Consider the following 13931-nt stretch of genomic DNA (forward strand, 5'->3'; position numbering starts at 1 on the left):
CCAATTAGTATTCTTTTAGTCTCAGTATTTGTAAGTTTTGGTTGAATTATATAGGCCACTTTGTACGGAGTTAAGTGTACTCCCGTGCCCAAAGGTTGTTAGAGTGTTTTGAGGGATCCTAAAGAGCTGTTAAAATTTTCAAGGAATTGTAAAAGAGCTTAATGCACTACAGAGGCCAGCAAGAGGTAACGCATGAAATTCTAACTTTTCAATTAAGATGCAAAGTTCCCGTTGCTTTTGAGAACTAAACCACATGAGTAATGTGGGGCTTCATACAGGAGCATATTGCTCCCGGCAGCCCTCCAACAACCTGCCCAACGCCGCCCCTTCACAACGTTCCCTTTTGTGCCTCTGTTTTCCCCTCTCCTGTTTCTGCAGCTCTTGGAAATTATTGTGTAATGTGTCCCCTGCAACAGGAGTTCCCCAGTTATCGAACACTCTGTTATTTGGCTTAGTTCTCACAGTAATCTCTATTTGACTAATTTGAACATTAACCGGGACCATAGACTAAAAGTCGGAAATGGCGGCCACAAAGGAGCTACGGTGCTGAAGCCAGAGGGCACTTCTCCTTAGCTTGCCTCAGCATTATTTTGCTTTTCGAAATGTCTGTGCCTCCAATTGCAAGGGCTTCCTCTATAGGTACTCTTTCTTATAGCTGCTGTATTGCCATTTGCTTTGCCTGTCAGTGATTGCTCTCCAACGCAAAATTCATATGTGCGTGGCATACATGTGCTGCTGGGGCTCGTGAAATTTGGAGGCAGCAGCATTTAGGGATCTTGAGGTCTGCGAAGTAACGGCCCAAGAGAGCTTTTTGGAAAAAAAGAGGTAAAGCTGATTACTGAGGTGCAGAACGGGAGAGCAGGCTGGTAGAAAGAAGATGGAAAGGGAGTCTATGAGCAGTTTGGTTTTGGCTTACAGGGAAGGGAGCCTAGGAATCATTTATTTGTGGATCATGAGGAGAGAGACTGGGACAGATAGAGGAGAGAGGCTGCAGCGTGTTATTCTGAGCAAGGAAAAAGAGTGTCCAAATGTGAGAGAGTCCAAGTTTTTGGTCAAGGATTGGGAAAACAGCCCAGACTGACCCTCACAGCTTTGTGTGCAAGACCAATACTAGGAAACAGCGCTTAATGAGATGTGGCTTAATTTTAGATGTGACTTGTTAATACTTTGTTTCTTGTGTGCTGCAGAGGAGATGCTTGGCCAAAATCAAGGAGAACATTTCTGTACATTCCTACTTCTTTGTGAATTAGAGGATTCCTCAGCATTTCTTTCTGCGTGGTGTTTGTGTTGCAGGAGTAGGAGATGAGGAGAGATCTACTGATGTGGAGTCCTCGGCAGTTAGCCACAGATTGCAACGCCTGATGTTGCAGAATCCATTTCAGCTCACAAAGGGTAGTTGCACAATCTGATTAAAACCTAGACATGGGCATCAGGTTACCTGATAATACCAGTTGTTTAACGGTCTCTGGAAGTCTTATTCTGCCCTTCTTCTACCAACTCCTGCAGCTACTATTGGTGACCTCCAGGGAGCAAATGAGTGATCCGGGGAGGGAAATAATTAAAAAAAAAAAGGGGGGGGAGGTGGGAAAAAAGAAAAAAAAAAAGAAAAAAGGAAAAAAAAAGGAAAAAGAAAAAAAGGGGGAGTGGGGGGGGCAAAAGTCCTGCTAGCTAGCTAACCTGTGCTCTGTGTTTCCAATTAGTCTGCTCTATGTTCATTCTTATGTTACCGACTGACTGTCAGATAGGAATCTGAAGCGGGCCCCAGTAGGGCTTTGCGCAAATTCAGGAGACCAAGGCCATGACAGAAAGGGACTCCTCTGGGTGCAGCTATCGCTAACGAAATGCTTCTAACAGCCTGTCCCTGGAATATGAGTGCGATGTAGCGTTGCCCTAATGGACCTACCAACACTTGGAGACTAATAGTAGCCGCATGGAAGACTTACTCATGGCTCAGAAAAGCCTTCCAAAAATATTTTGGCCGTGTTAATTTCTCTGGACTCTGAAAGAAATAGTTTTGTTTATTTTAGTATATTACTGTGGCTTAGCGCACAGCTTGACACTGAAATCTTGTAAGAGAAAACCGCTTTAGATTATTTTTTTTTTATCCTTGAGAGTTGTCGTTTGAAAACTCAAAAGAATAAAGTCCAATTAGCTGCATTCTTTCTTTTTTTTCTTTTTCTGAGTGGGAGCCCATGGATAATCCATGATAATTTGTTGTGATTAAGCTGGTTACATGGACTAGTGACATTCCGAATCAGCTGTGAAAGCCCTGAGCGCACGGTTCTAGGAACACCGTGTACCTTTTTTGTAAAGGTAGTATTGACGTGAAAGCACTTGCATTAATATCCCAGCTGCTTATCCAGGAACAAATCGCTTAACATCTTTCTGCCATAGTTGCTCATGTGTGAAGTGGGAGTAGTGTCTCTTTCTGCTCACCATACTTGATATGTCTTATTATCGTAACCTTATCTGTCAAGGACCATCCCTTCGAATATATGTGGGTCAGCCTTTGCTTGGGGACCGAGTGGACTCAAGTAATAATAATGATGATGACTTCCAGGACCTGAACTCCAATGAGAAAAGTTAAGTTATAAATGGAAGTGAGACTATCAGTTTGGTTTGGCTCCTCTGTTGCCTACACCATCAAAGCTGGAAGTCTCTGCTTGAGAAAGGCCTGCTCCCTAAATACCAAGGATGCTATAGATCAGCAATAAGCATATGAGAAAGAGGCTCTTTGCATCCTCCTGACAGCACTCTTCCTGGTACAAGCATCCTACCTGCCAAATTCAACACCGAAATTAGCACAGGTAAAAGCACACCTCTACTATATTTCTACTTGCAAAAGTGTAAATATTAAAGCTCTTGGGAACTTGAGGCAGGCAGCAATTGACAGCTCTGCCCCAGACAAAATTTGCAACCCAAATCAACAAGGCGGGTAGTGCCAGCAGATCGGATGACGATCTCAGCCTGCTAGCTGCAGGTTTTAGGTTTACACTGCTCAGAGCATTGAGTATCCAAAGCATTTGTAACAGGTTATACATGACCTTTGCTGCTACTGGACAGGCACTGCTGTCGCCTCTTGTTTTGAGCATTGAGGTTGCGTCTGAGGGAATAACGTCAAAGACGGGAAGAGTCAGGATGTGTTTCTGAAGGACTAATTGGATGTGCTTTATTAAAATGCATCTTGCCTGACCTCTCTGAATGAAATGAGAAAGAGTGGAAATATGCTTAGAGTACTACATCAAGTAGTATTTAGAAATAGCGAGTTGAATATTTTCAACATGAGGTTATTTTTAAAATCACATTCTGCTTATGCTAGAATTCCTAAGGTTTATCCTGCCATTTTGAAATCTTCTAACCCGTGCTCAGTGCTGCAAGATAATATGTAAACTGTGCAAATGAGACAAGGAAACAGTTATTCTCAACTACGGCTTGGTTTTAATGTGAGTTGTTCAGTGTCAGTTCAGGAAGGCCACAGCCAACAAGTCCTCTGCGTGACGTAATATTCCTGTTCCAAGGATACTATCCCACCACAGGCACCTCACTGCTAGAAAAGCATCAGCATATTGAAGTAGTCCAATGAAGGAAAAAAACCCAAAACAATCAAAAAACAAATACAGGGCATTTGGTGGTTGAATAGGCTCAGTCTACAGAATGATTAAAAAGTCTTGAACATTCAGTTTAGTTGTGTTAAGCAAGGGATGATGCTACAGTCTGATGCATATTTGAAAGGCATACATTTGTTTTGTACCTTCTATGTTCTCCTTCTGCCTTGTATACACCAGGATAGACTTCTGTCTATCAGCATAAGACGGTAAATAAATTGCACTTGTCTAACTTATACTGCTTCACCATTTTGTGCTGAACTCAGTGACTCTCTGAACTCCAGAAGAGAATTCTGGCAAATATTTTCTGAGTGTCGTAGCTCTGTGCTGTAGCCTATGAGTTATGGGGAGGATGATCTAATTCAAGGCAAGCTGGAAATGATAGAACCTGTCTCTTGGGCAGGTGTAGTTTGGTGGAAAATTTCACTTTGTTTCTACACCTTGTTTAAATTTTACGCAATGTATACCTGGCCCATAGTTTTTTTTCCCTTTGTCTTCTAAAAAGTATGCAGGAAGAAAAAAGTGTGATGGGTTTTGCTTGATTTAAGTATTTTTTTTTTTTAAAGGAAACGTTTTACATTACAACAAGGAGGTAAAAGGTAAATACCAACTCAGTAGCCCTAAATTTGATGGAATAAGAATGTCTTTCTTGTTCAAGCATTTCTTGTGTGCCACAAACTTGGTGGGCTTTGCTGCTGTTTTTCTTTTTTGGAGGCTTATTTTAAAGTAACGACCAAACCTCCCAAAAAAGGGCCTGATCCTGTTTGCTCACGTCAGTGGTGGAAGAAGCAGGCCCTAGGAGACATGCTGCTTGTTTGCAACAGATGCCACTTTTAAAGCTTCTGACTTTCCCAGTAGGACAAGCTGCAAGAGCTGTGTTGGCTGGATATGAGAAAAGACTTCATATCTTGTTTTAATTTGGTCCCTCATTTTATCAAAGCAGAAAATTCACTCCTGCATTGACAATACAGGCTGAAACTAGCAGTGCGGCAAATGGCACCCCTTACACAGGAAAGGGTGGTATTAAAATAATACGGTACCCATATATGACAAGAAAAAAATCTGTATGTTGATAAAGCACATTGTATAAGTGTTTGGGTTTTTGAGGCCTATATTGATGCATATAGTAATGTTGGCAATGCACTGCATGAAAGTGAGGAACAGGGATGAAGGGTTCATTGTGGTGATGGACTACAAATTCAACACTGTCCATTTATGAAAAACAGCCACCCTCCCAAGGAGTGCACTCACCTGACTCTTTCCCCCTCGCGTGCTTAATGTGCAGCACAGAGCCTTGTTTCAAGAACATGTATACGCTTTCTGTCCAGCAGGACAGGAGATCTGCAGGTTCATTTTCTCTTAAGCATGGTCTTGTGGGAGGTGTTGTCAGTGCTGGAGCGCGCTGGTGCAGAACAGCAGGGCTTCTGAGTGTGTGCCCTGTCTCTACAGCAATCACGGCAGCGGTGATCTGCTCTTGTTGAATACTCTGAAACCCCAGTGGGGTCATTGAAAAGAATAGTGTGCTGGTGGACATTTCAGAGGCAAGTGCTCTGAAACAGCTGAATTGCACTCGTCAAGTCATACAAACCAACAAACTTATAAGCCTGATCCCAGAGCGCTTTTGACTCATTGACTGACAGTCTGTACAGCAGAAGAAAAGACCTATGTTTAAATGCTTGCTATCTTGATTTTTTAAAAAAATATGCAATTATAAATACACATATATACATTCTCTTTGCATTTGCCTAAACGTGGTGTAAGAATGTCCATATTTTTTTTCAAGTCAAAGGTCCCTTTGATGACTTATTCTCCCACTGAGATTGAGTATCTTATAATATGGTGAGTATGTTCTAGGAGACGGAAAATAAGACTAGGAATGATTTATGTTAATGTAGTGCTTAAAGGCCAGGGTACCGTTGTTGTAGGTATTGTAATAACTTCAAGCTGTTACTTTATCAATCAGTTAAGCTGTTGTCAAGGTGATACCTGAAAATTCTTAAGTTCTAAGTCCAAAATATCACCCCAGATTCAAAGATTTCAGTATAATAGATCCTATACTTCAAATTTAACATCTGTATGTGTGAAGATGTGAGTATCTTCACAGCATAGCATTTCTTCTGGGTGATGCATTAAGGTACTTTAAAGATACATAACAACTCTGTATCGGAATTTTCCCAATGCGTTATTCAGAGTTTTCGTATTCATTAATTGCATCAGGTTATTGATCTGCTTTATGGGCTCACTGTTGGTTTATAAAACCTCCATTTTCTTAATTATTAACTTTTGCAGCATTCCTGTGGAGAAGGGAAATGCTTTGTCTCTTATTTTCTAAGGAAAAACAGATTCCAGAAGATGTGGTTTTCCAAAGCTTGCTCGTAGTGTGACACCAAGCTCTTGAAGGGATCGCAGACATGGAGTGAGAATTGCAGGGGAGCTGGGTCCTCTCCACTGTTCTGCCAAGCAAGCAGCTTTGTGTCTCTCCTGGTTCCTAAATATCTTTAGCAGTGTGGCCCCAAAAGATTGATAGACATCTTCAAAGGCATTTTGGTGCCTTGCTCTCATTGAAATAAAGCAGGAGCGAATCAGTGAGCTACCAGAAAGGATCTGGGCTCAAGTGACGTGCTAAAAATTGCACAGGAAGTCTGTGGCAGAGCCTCGGATTGATTCCATATCTCCTCGGTCTCAGCATAGGGCATCCCACAAACCATGTGTGTTAAAGATTTATCAGCTGTTGTTCAGTGTTGCTAAAGACAGGAAGAATGCTCTCCTCCTCTCTCCAGATGGGTAGGCTTGCTGTATTTTAACTGCTTTTCTAAACTTGTGGAGCTTTCATGGTAGACATGGGGTGGTATATTTTTTTATGACAATTCTGCAGTTGGCACCGTAGTCCCTTGACTTGGTGAGTCCTGTTTTGAGCATATTTCTATGTCCAGGCACTTAACTCCCACACTGAACTGTTTTACAAAAGGGACGCTTTCTGCATAACGGTGCGGAAAAGCTGTCAAGACAACAGAGTTCATAAGATGACCTTGCAAAAATATTCAGAGGAATAGGCTTTAACTTAGGCTTATCACTGACTTTACAACATCTTGTCTTCTGCTGGCGGGCAGGTCTGTCTTATCTTCTTCCGTAGCAATGGACTGTGTTTGGATGGATTTATGGATTTAGGTCCTCGTGCTCTGAGAGAAGACCTAAATGTTTTTCCAGCATTAAGTGCCTATATCATGCAGAAAGACAGTTCTTGAGGGCATAAGTTTTTGATTGAGCTAAACCTCCCTAACTATAATCCTTCCATGTTCTTCTGAATTCCAGCTGATGAATCATCCTGCAGAGCTCAGTCAGGACAGTCCACTTTCCTTCTGATTCTTATTGTCTCTGTCCCAAAGAAGTTGAGTCACCCTCTTGTAATGTTTGGGTTTTTGTTGTGTTTTGTATATTTTGGCTACCCCCAAGAAAAGGAGGCCTGTCTGATTTCATTCTGACGTTTCTTTGACAACAACATGGCATAGTTGTGCGTTTTGCCTTGGTCTTCCTATGAATGTTTTTAATGGCACAGCTTTCTTGTTGCAAGTTCAGATTTCAGCAGCATGGACTGGATGGCACATGATGAAGGGATAAAGCTTCCCCGTAGTGGCATTTTTATAAGTCTATCTCTTAGGTAAAACCTCTAAATCTTGGCAATCTCTTTAGAGCATATGCTCTGCTATTAAACACAAGCTCCATGCTCCCCAGAGTGGACTGCAGCCGATATGGTTGGGTAGGTAATAAGATACTGCTGATACATTTCAGAGCAAGGTGCACTTTTACTTTATTTATGAAGATAGACATGCTGGTCGAGGGCTTAATCACAGCTGATAAATCATTTTAAGAAAGCCTATTAGAACCATATGCTGATTCTTTGCATTAATATGGTGTGTCTGTTTCTAGTCTAATAAGGCAGGGTCTCTTCCCCCTCTCCCTTCCCCCTGCCTGGTGTGCGAACTATTTATCTGTTTAAGTGATATCGCTTGCTTGGGGGCATTTCCCTCTTTAAGAGGTATCATTAATAAAGCAAGGTGAACAGAGGAGAGAGGGATTCTCGCTCTCCAGAGTGAGTGAAGTTGCGCGTTTTTGGTCACCTTTGTTGAGATGGAATTGAAGAGCAAAGGTCCAAAAGCTGAGACGAGGAAACCTATCGGTTAAAGACTGGAGAACCATGGCATGGCCTTCACGGCAGCATAAGGTTGTCATTTTGGCCCAGGTGGTTACAATCCTGGAGCCCGAGAGCCGCGAGGGGGTGGGTACGCTGACATTTCGGTTACCTCACTTTTCCCTCGCTCAGAGAGGGCTGCTGCAGGAACAGGTTCCACGGCCATCTAATGAGATCCACATTGGTGAAGTTATCCCGTGCCAAGTCCTATTTATCATTAATTGGTGGGTTCGCTTGCAGATCTTTCCTATTATTTGCTGATTATACCCCTACACATTTTATTATCTTGCCAAAATTCAAATGCTAATAATTTCTTGATTTATTGTTTGTTTATAACTCTGTCTACTGCCTAAATGGATGTAGTTAGAAGATTTCAAAACAGCAACTGCTCTTATGCTGACTGGGTTTCTTTCACGTTTTGCACATGGCAGTCGTCTATTTATAAACCTCCGTAGGGACTCCTAAACCTTTACAGTTGGGTTCCTCCCACCATTTCAACCCCCTTTCTCCCTTGCTTCCCCAAGGCAGTCTTTTTTTTTTGGCATGAAGACAATGATGGTGATTGTTATGTGGAGAAAATGTCCACAAGTCATGAACCGTGGGTAAGGATTTTTAATTTGTACTGCAAGCAAAATAAATTGGAAATTAGAGACATCCATGAGAGTAAGGGTATTTTCACCATAAGGTAGGAGAGCTGATCTGAGTTGCTGGTATTCTTAAGTCTTACAAAATGTGAAACTGAAAAACTGAAAACTTGGTTGACGCCCGTTGTGTGCACTCTGTGGCATGACCCATTTCCAGCACTGTACCAAATTACTGTATTTCTAAAAGCCCCCAAAGTTAACTGTTAAATCGGAAGTACTTTGGAGTAACAGAAGGAATAGTGGAGAGGAGAAAGAAGCCAGAGCAACTGAGCACGTGCCATGGCAGTTAATGAACGCTACAGTTGGATGTATAGCCTCATACATCTCTGGGGCAGTTCCATTGACTTTAATGGAATTTAAATTTTTAGCCTATTACAACTAGGCAAAGATCTGAAGGGAGAAAAGCCTTTGCTCAGAGACTAAAAAGAAAACCAAACTGTGGTCATGAAGTGATGTGAAGTATCTGGGTACTTGTTGATGTCCTGATGATACGTAAAAATAGAGCCTTTAAAAAAACATACTGGGGAGGAAAAAAAAAAAAGAGTACATTTTAACCGTTTCCGTATTTTAGTTTCTCTCTCACATGCTTCTCTAGAGAAGTTGCTGACTCCACTCTTATCAAATAAATATCAGCTTGCTTTCTTCCCTGAAGTGTGAGTAAACTGCGTGTGGCTCGGTCTGGTCCCTGGGAAGGGAACAGACATGGGTTCGCCATGTGAATGTACATGTCAAAGTGCAGCTCTGCCAGCCAGTCTGGGGCTGGGTGGGGAGAGACACGGGGAGAATGAACTCAGTGTTACAAACCGTCTCTTTTGAATTTCTACAACCTATTAGTCACAGCAAGCTGCCCTTATTGATTTTGGTAAGAGAGGTCACTTTTAATCCTCTAAAGTGGAGAGAGCTGCATGCACTCTCCATGGCATGACATTAAAATTGACACAGCTCTGCATCAGTTCTATGAAAATGCCCTAAACCTCCTAGATGGATTATTGCCTCGCCTTTCAATGGATACAAGCTGCTAACCAGAGCACGCTAACCTAGATTAGGTGTAAAAGCTTTAAAATACTTGATAAGGAAAGCACAGACAAAAGAAGCTAGAAAATATGTGAGCAGACTAAAAAAAGCTGCCCTTGCAGAAATAGGCCATTAGTCTTAAGAAACTTCATTTTCTCCTTTTTTAAAAATTAAAAAAATCAAACCAGAGGAGTTGAGATTATCATATGAAAGAACAAACAAAAGCTGACCTTACTCTATGATTATGAGGAAAGCTTTATTCTGGCTTATGGCCCTTGCTAGTTTTGTTTATGTTCTTTAGAGAACTAAGTCTTTGAATACAATTAGAATAGTCCGACTCGAATCTTAAGTGTGCTTCAAAATAAACAGCAGAGGTGAACTCTCAGCAGTTTTCTTTTCATCTTTGTTATCCTTCCCCTGACCCGTTTTTCCTGCCTAATGATCATTTGTGGCATACTATTATTTAGAGAAGTCTTCTTGATGGAAAAATGTGCTTAATGGGGATAGGAAAATTGTTGTGAGCCTGGAGAAGTTTTGTGTATTTTTTTTTTTCTTTCTGTGGAATTCCAGAAAATGACTACTGCCTCTTTTGATTTTATGCTAGATTTTATTTGGAAATTTGTTTTCTGAAGGTCTCGCTGATTTTTTCTGTGAGTCTCAGTAAAAATGTACAATGTAATGTTTAGGGAAATGTGTTGGCTTGTCATGTAAGCCCTTGTGTTCTCCCTTTTCATTAGTTGTAGCTTGCTCCAATATTTCTTATTAAAGGCTAGAAATTCCCTTTCTAAATAAAAGACATCTGCAAGAGGAACTGCAGTAAAAGAAACCATGTTAATGTTAAACTCTAAGCTGTGTAGCCTGTAAGTGTAATGTGCGTGATGATGGAGGTGCTTGATTTCCATGCCAGAGCACCTTTCAATAAGCTAAAAGTACTCTACAGTTGTTAGTTGAGTAGATTTCACCTCCTTCTCGACAAAGATTAAAGTATGTATGTGTCTGTGCAGGCACCGTGGCTTCCCCTCCTACAGTAAGAGAGATTTGCTCTTCCTGCTCTTCCTCCCTCACCTGAGATGGGGGGTGGTATTATCTCCTTATTTGTGGACTTATCAAGACAGGGAAATTCAAAGTGGGCGTGGAAAGGGAGCTGGCTTTTGGCTTCCCCACTCTCAGTAAGAAATGGTGCAGTAGTGGCACCTGGAAGAAAAGGTAAAAGCTGCCCTATCTGTGGATTGTGTGTGCTTCTATCTGTCACTTTATTTTTGCCCCAGTACTGCTCGCTCTTTCCCTATCATGGGAGAAAGAAAAATAAGATAAGTTGCCAGTCCCTCCTTCTTTGTGTTGGAAGAGTCCTCCCTGATGTAAGGGATAGAGAGGAGAGAGAAAGGAGATGATGGGAAAGTGTGGGTTGATGAAGGGAAGAAAGGAATGAAAGGAAGAAAAGTATCTTTCACTTTTACTTATATGAAGGACTTATTCCCGGGTCAGACTTGGTGGGGAAAATGGAAAGGAACATTCACATGGAAGAAGAGGAAAAGCAATATTAATCAGACGTGGAGAAAGCTGAGTGATACTGTGAGGCTGTACAAAGGAAAGAGAAAGAAAGCAAGCGAGAAAGAAAGAAAGAAAGAAAGAACAGCACTTATATGAGGCAGACATTAAAAAGGCAGTTTTTGTTTTCTGAGAACTGGGGTATTAAAATATTCCTGTGATGTACTTGTTAGCAGAATTGGATGAGCAGAGATAGAGGAATGTGAAAAATATAATTTCCTTTTCTGTCCCCCCACTGCCCTCCCCAGAAAAAAAAAAAAGAAAGAAAAAAAAAAAAGAAGAAAGAAACTTTGCTTCAGGGAAACTGAGTTAGTTTCTCGGCTTAATGTTGAATTGAGATGTGAAGGGATGTGTCTGTACAAGAGAAGAGGAGAGATGGAGATGCTCGGTTGGTGTTAGGTATTAGAATAGTTTTTCCCTGAAAAAGAGGAAGGGAAAGTAAGCCTGGATGCTGTCGTTTTTGCTTTCAGTGGTCTTTATAAAATATTCTTTCTCTCATCACACTCCATTTCTTATCTCTGAGATTTACGTGTATCTTGCTTGGGATGTATAGATCTATGGTAAGGCCTGTTTCTCTAATGACAAGTAGTTACCATAGTTCTCTCCCATTTATGCTATTTATTTTTTTTTTCAATACACTAAAGTCATGCAAGTGTAAATGCCAACATATATATTTCAGGAAAACCAGGAAAGCTATTAAGTGTATTACACCTCTGCACATAAGTTCTTATTTTGTGGATTATTGTTTGGCTGGAATCTTTTTCAGGTACAGTTCTCTTATCCCGATTTCTTTTCTTTGCTTCATCCATCTCAGCCAGTTAAATGTGTATATAACCGATTTTTCTGAAATGGGGCCAAAGTCCGTGTACTTCAATAGCTCTTAAACATGTGGTTAACTTCAAGCATGTGTGTAGAGGTTTGCTGAATAGAGATAGTTTGCTGAATCAGGACTTCCCAACACTAAGATCTTAAATTGCAAACAATCCTCTATTTTAATGTATTTTAACTACTGCCTCCCATGGACTATAGGTAACCGTTGTTACTTGAGTCTTGCAGGTGAAGAAAGTTGTAGTTGGTTGAACAGCAATTTAAGGGTAAAAACAATCTTTCCGATACCCTGCTGTGGCAACTATTTTTTTACTTCCTCCTAATAACTTACTTAATTATGTTACATGAAAAGGAATAATGATTGGAATTTCATGTTATGATTAAAAACTTATTTTTCTGGATGAATAAAAAAGATCTGTTACTTTAAAAAAAAGTTAATTTGTTATAGCTTTTTTCATTTTCCCCCCCCTGAGATTTCTGTACTTTCTAACAAAAAGTGGTGCTAAGATGGTAGTATATGTATGCCATTATTGACCAAGTAAACATGAGGCACCTATCCAGTCTTCTGTATACATAAATTTGTGTGACTTCTTGAGAAAGTACTTTTAAAGAACAATAAAAATGGAAGAAAAAACCAACCAACCCAAAAAAATCCAGTTGCTTTTCTCCTTCACTTGCACCCTTCTGTGTGCAGGAATAAATGGGGTAGAGCTGCCTGCCCGGTGTTGTTTTGGTTTTCTCCATCCTGGATCACAGGTAGGGTGGGGTGGAAAGTAAGTTCCACAGAGCAAATGCATCTGTTGGAAGGTGCAGGCAAGGGGAAATGGGCAGTGAGGGAAACGTGCCTTTCAAAATACTACTTTAATATGCTATTAGTGATGGAGTGCTCAAATAGCCTTCTTGATGACAGTCGGGGAAGGAAAAACACATATTTGACTATTGTAGTTGATAAACTTAGTACAGTGTTTTAAAACAAAGTGCTCTTCCCTTGTTTTTACGTAAGGTGGTAAGTCTTAAAAATATAATTGGGCTTTCCCCTTCTTTTCTTACTACTGCTTTTCAGTCTTCACTTCCTCACATTCCATCTTCAAACCAGCTAATCTGTGTCCCCTTCTTCTTGAATTGCATTATCCTGACAACAGAGCAGTGAAAAGAGCCGAGACTGCAGGACTTCGAACAATGCCGGAGGGCCCCAGGAACAGGAATGCCCTGAAAAAAATGTGCTCCCATCCAGCTGCCCTTCATATTGTTGTCTCCCTATCCAATTTACTAGAGAATTTCCCACTGGCTCTTGGCTCATTCCCAAATGAGAATGTAATCTTTTAAAGATTACACTGCATAATGGAGGGACAAGGAGCTCTTTATTAACTGGGATGGGGAGTCACTTGCTATTAGGCAAGGGAGAGAGGGATGGGCTGTAGTAGTGTTTTGTGAGCTCTGCTTTCTGCCCTTTCTTGTCTCCGCAGCGATAGGACGGCAGGTTGGGAGTGGGAAACCGCTGCAGCCGCACTGTAGCAAAAGAAATAATTCAATGTAGGTTATGATTATGGCAATTACTTTTATAACATGAGGGATTATACCATAACTATTATATTGCCAACAAGATTAAATTACTAGCCTAATACCACAGCATGTTTTTCCAAGAAAAGAAAAAAATCTCTGCTTGTTCCAGAGTTGATGAATTCAAGGACTATTAATACAGTGTGAAAGAGCTGAGCAGCTAAGGAACCTAATGTGCTTTCTGTACAGATGTTGTCTGGATCAGATCCCTGTCACTTTGACTTCCATGCCAGCAAGACACCCTCACCCCTTTTAGGATGTAAAGCAATGTGGTACTCTGGTAATTTTAAATGCTCCTTCTCTCTCCTGTCAAGCAGATAAACTTCTGCCAGTTATAGTTAATAAAGAGATAACCAGAAGTTATACTTGCAATGGAGAAATTTTTAAAACTTCAAAAAGGGACCAGATTCGCTCATGTAAACCCATCGAACTGATTGGAAAGCTCCAGTTTAAAAATATTTTTATAGTGCACTCTCCTTTTACTACATCTTTTGAAAATGTTGCTTGATACAGAGGATATCTGTATCTTAAACGAGGTAATCT

The 13931-nt window shown here is 40.8% G+C and overlaps 1 protein-coding gene across 4 annotated transcripts in view; it reads left to right on the forward strand.

Moving 5' to 3' along the window:
• Nucleotides 1–13931, forward strand: part of CREB5 (cAMP responsive element binding protein 5) — a 256757-nt gene that overhangs the window by 56255 nt on the left and 186571 nt on the right. The window lies entirely within an intron of this gene.

Source organism: Larus michahellis, chromosome 2, assembly GCF_964199755.1.
Source record: "Larus michahellis chromosome 2, bLarMic1.1, whole genome shotgun sequence".
Classification (NCBI taxonomy): Eukaryota; Metazoa; Chordata; class Aves; order Charadriiformes; family Laridae; genus Larus; species Larus michahellis.